Raw genomic sequence first — 5,092 nt, 5'->3', positions numbered from 1 at the left:
CCCTCCTTCCTAAAGATGCTATTTATGATCTACAAGTAGTAGGCTTTCTCAAGCTCGATGTCGATTCCTGGGAAAGGAGGACAAAACACACACAACACAGCGATCTGAGAGGTGGACTCTCCCCGGTAGTCATACTCTCTGTGCAAAAAGGACACTGCTAAATTGATTGACAGCATTGTAATCAACTCCCTAAGAAAGACAAATCTCCATGGTCCTGCTCAATACTCTCTCTCCCTAATAACTCTGGTACTATGTATGCAGAGACTAAACTGATGGAAGGCAAAAGTGACAAGCAGAGTAAATCATCGGTGAAATCTAAGGACTAGATGTGAAATATTTCGGTTTCTTTACTGTTGAGGAATACATTCAGTGCAGGTAGCTCTGTGTGCAGCTGCAGTGGGAGCTGCAGGTTGAGTTCTGGGTGGCGAGAGCCACAGGCAAGGGGCCGTGACCTGCCGACCCTTTGCATAACAAAGGGCCCGGGGACCCGTGGCGCCGGCCAGGGGACCGGACACTCAGAGACACGGCAGGAGTCAAGGACTCCAGACTTTGCGCGCTTGAGCTGTAAGGGGATAAAAGTCCAGGGTTTCCTTTGTTCGCAGTCCCTCCTCGGAGAAACCAGCTCGAGCTGTTATTTTGTTATTTAGTTATTGCACCAGAATGAAATTATTTTAAGGATCGGGACGTCTGAGACTGCTACGGGAAACCTGGGATCAAGCCGGTAAGAAAACCTGGTCTGACTGTGTGAGTGTTGGGTGTGTAGCTGCTAAGGGGCTTAGGTCCCACCTCAGGTGGTGTGAGTGTGACTGCCAGTGTGGCTCCTGGATCATCGGACAGGGAAGTTTCCTTAACATTTTACCTTACCCTGAGACCTCTTGACAAAGATGATTATTAGGTGGTGACTAGACTTGTCATTTCTGCAAGTGTAAAAGCCTTGGTCATTGTTGAGAATGAAATACTGACAAGCTACCAATTCCCTAGCTCAGTACAAGACTACTCTTCCCATGAAGTTTGCCACACAACTGCCACTTAAGGCGGAAACAAAAGTCAAACGCTTTCAACAGCGAAATAAATACACATGCTTCATGACTTGGCATTGAATGTGTGAGAGGTCAGCAGCAATTAAGCAGTGTCAATTAACTAAATGAAACCAAAGTGCATTTCAACTTTAGGAAGATAAACATTTTTTAAAAGATAGAGCAATGCTTATCTTGTTCGGTCCCAATGGTACTCCCATGTGGGTTTATACACAAATCCCTGTATTTCTAAAAAGCATAGAATAGCTTTCAAAGCATTCATACCACTGACCTCTATAATTTTCTTAGAGGTGGCAACACCTAGCAGTCACACCGATGCTGCTGTTGTTTGTCTAATACCTGGTGTAGAAAGGAACCTTTAAAAAAACCCCAAAACTAAACAAAATAAATAGCAAAATCAACTATAGGATGGGTAAACACAGAAATTGTAGTATCATTGTTGGAGTATCATAGTATCGTTGTCTGTCACAACTGGGTTTTCTGTTACTTCGGAATAGCACAGGACAACTCAAACACATGTGACTGAAGTGCTATAAGCTCCTTGCATTTCTCCTGTTGTTCCTGGCTTTTTAGTCTTTTCCTTTCTGAAGCATCAAAGTTACCATGGAAACAAGCAATGGCATTTATGTAGATATTCGTGAGCCCTACCCATGTGAAGTCAGTCTCGATTAACAGTGTGACCTGCATCTGGTGGAGCACATCCCTGTGGAAGGACACCCTGCAGCAGGATACAGGCTCTGGCAGAATGAGACAGTGCCAGGCACCTGCCTGGAGAGGGGCTCTTTGAGCAGGGCCAAATGCCTCCAAGGAGAAGGAGACTTGTAATTCCTTCTGCTGTTGCTGAGAGGCAGGGAGTCCACAGCTTTCTCAAAGCTGAAGGAGCTGGTAGGACTCAGGGGACATATATTTTGGACACAGTGCAGTGACATTTTTTCCCCACACTCTGAGGAAGAGTGGAAGTATGACCTCCAGCACCACATGCAATTTCTTTAAGGCAAATGTGTCATGGAAAGAATTTGGGGTATTGTGGTATGATGACATAGGGTCTGTTTAATTTAAGCTTGCCTTAACTTACTGACTTCTCTTGTCAAGAGAATGTATTTCTGTAATAAAATAACCAGAGGACAAACCTGCAGACACTTGTGTAATGTGGGAAATTTAAAACTTGAGCGCAGACCAAAGCGCTCTGACTCTTAAAGCACTAGAGAGATCTAGCACTGTTCTGTTTGTTGAGGTAGATTTGGGTAACAATTGCATCAGTATTTTGACTCATAAGGAAGTTCAGTGGTGAGAACTGGACAGCACAAACCCAGAACTGGTTGAGTTTAGATGCTATGAAATTAGGGGGACAATTCCCTCTACTTAGCCCAAAGCTTTCGAAAAAAGATTAATTGGGTTTGTTCCCCTAATTTTTGATTGGCTAATCTAAGACCTTATGAAAATATGAAGAATTGGTATTCAGAAAACACAGTTCACTCTCTGTTACTTGATAATTATAAAAAATATCCCCAGCTGCACACCTCTGGGTATTCAGTCATTCTGGTAAGTAGTGTTATAGTAATGCAGCTGAGCACTAGTATTTATTTATAGTACTAATTTTTTAAAATTAATTCTGAAACACTTCTGTCCTGTGTTAGTTAATATGTATTTTTATAACCAGGAAAGGCACTTGTATGTAAATAACCTGTATAGGAAATTGTGTTCTTTTCTCATGTGTCCTTTTCTCTGTGTAATTTCTTTCCTTCTCCATTACTTAGATGACAACTAGGGACAAAAAGAATAAATCAGAATTACCATTCTTGCAAAGTAATAGGCTGAAAAAACATTGTCTCAGTGATTTCCATATAGAGACAGAACTTTGTAGTGTAAGAAATTGGAAAGGAACAACAATAACTTTCAATTACACGTTCCTTGCTATTTTTAGCTAGAATGAGAGGACAAATGGTGAATTCAGGAGAGAGAGAGCCCAAGGCATGAGCATTTGTAGTGCAACTCATACATGTTAGAAGTAAAGGAGAAAAACATTCTGCTAACAAGAACAACAGAAGTTTCTACTGCTAGAACAGATCTCACATGATCCTTAGAGGTATAATGACCTCCTCAGAGGTAAAATGATAGTTTTAAACTCCCTCCAAAGTCAGTTGCTTGGAGAGTGGATGACTTAGGACATTCATCAGCCAATTTCAGAGCTCCAAGCTAGACACTCACAAAATTCTAACAGAGTTCAGTATCAAAAAATATGTGCATTACTGTTCATATTGCACCAACATTTGGAGACCAGAACTGGTTCAAAATGGGCATAGTCCAAAATAAACATGGCAGTTGTTGCTCTACCAAACATCTTCAGTCATGATACAATTTGTTCAGCAGAGAGAATGATGCTTTCCACTTGAGTTTAGGTCTGAATGTTTTAAGTACCAATGAGGCTAAGAAATAAATATTAGCAGTCTACACCTCTCTTTCTCCCACTTTTAGTCAGACATTGTCTATATCCAGGTGAAGAGAGAGAATCTCTCTTTCTAGAGATTTTAGTGGAGGTTTCTAAGCTTGCTCTCAAAGTTTAGGTGCCTTCTGGACCAAGAATATTTCTTCTTGTGTCATCACTGCCATTTCATAAAGATGCTCTGAAAAATCCACAGTTTATTATATGAACTGCCCCAAAAATTTCTCTGTTTATTTTGAAAACATGAGATATGCATTCTAGCTCTAGAGTAGCTTTCCACACAAAGAAATGAAAACATCTCATATGAGATGTTTTACTTAAAGTGGCTCTTTAGCACAAAGTGTTATTGGCAACTTATGCAGACAGCACACTACATATGGCAGATCATTGTCCATGTCAGAAGGATTGTGGCTCTTTGTCCCACAAATGTATCACTGCTTGGACTGCCGAAATTAGCTAAAAAGGATGTGGTTTCAATGACTTTTGAAATCATCATTGAGTATAATTCCACTGTTAAGTTTCCTTGTACCACGGCTGGGCCAGAGACAAATATGAAGTGCACACGTACTGTCTGTACTCCCTTGGCTACAGAGACATCCAGACTCACAGCTAATTTCACAGTTATCTTGAAAACACTTTAGAATTTTTTATTCTTGTTGCTCTAGCCTCATACCTTATCTTTGCCAGTGCCTGGCACAGGAAGCTTAAGGAAGAATATGAGATTTTTTTCTTGTTTGTTCTTTGAGAAGTTGTTAATCAGCGTCCCCCAGATGCACCACAAGTTACATGAAAATGGCTGTACTCAGCCAAACCAGAAGGCACAGCTCTTGACATGCACCAATAATGACCACACAGACACAAGTGCACTGGTGGGCAAGCACAGACATAGCACCTGCCAGTCTTAAGCATTCAGCAGTATCAGATCTGTTACCTTTATATACAAATAATCTGCAACCGTTTTGTATTTTCAGTTTAAGTATCTTGGGTATCTCCTAGCAAGGAACTGTACGGTTTGGCAATGCAGTCTGTAAAGCATGTTCTTTCTTTCGGTATGCTGTGTTCCTTGTATAGGAGAAGCAGTGAGCAACTTCCAGATTCATCCTTGTGGTGCTTATGAACAGTATGGCGTGCGTATCAGGCACTGGTGGACTTGTGCCATGAAGTAAGGACATGCTGGCATCTTGCATTCTTATAAGAAAAAATCAATTAGTCAAAATCAGTTTTCAAACCCTACATACCTTGAAACTGCAAATAAATTTCTCATCACAAAGTCTGTATGAGCACAAGAGAAGGGAACTAAAAAATGAAACATCTATAAGTTAAACATTAGGAAGACACAGGATTTCCAACTCACCTGGAGCTTAGGAGACAAGATTATTCCCCCGTCCAAAACATCTGCTTGAACATTATTTTTGGCTGAGAACTTGATCTGTTATGACTCTAACAGTTTTCAAGTTGGAAGAAGAAACTGCTCATCTGTCCTTTACTCCAAAAGCACGAGGTATTGTGAACATTTCTGTGAAAATGATCTGATGGTCTACATGAACCCACAGAGGCAGAAGAGAGATTACTCAAGAATTTTAGACAGACTGCACCTGCTGAGGCATAACAA

The sequence above is a fragment of the Neopelma chrysocephalum genome, unplaced genomic scaffold, assembly GCF_003984885.1.
Source record: "Neopelma chrysocephalum unplaced genomic scaffold, ASM398488v2 Primary Assembly neopelma1_59, whole genome shotgun sequence".
Taxonomy (NCBI): Eukaryota; Metazoa; Chordata; class Aves; order Passeriformes; family Pipridae; genus Neopelma; species Neopelma chrysocephalum.
Note: the sequence above shows the minus strand (reverse complement) of the source record.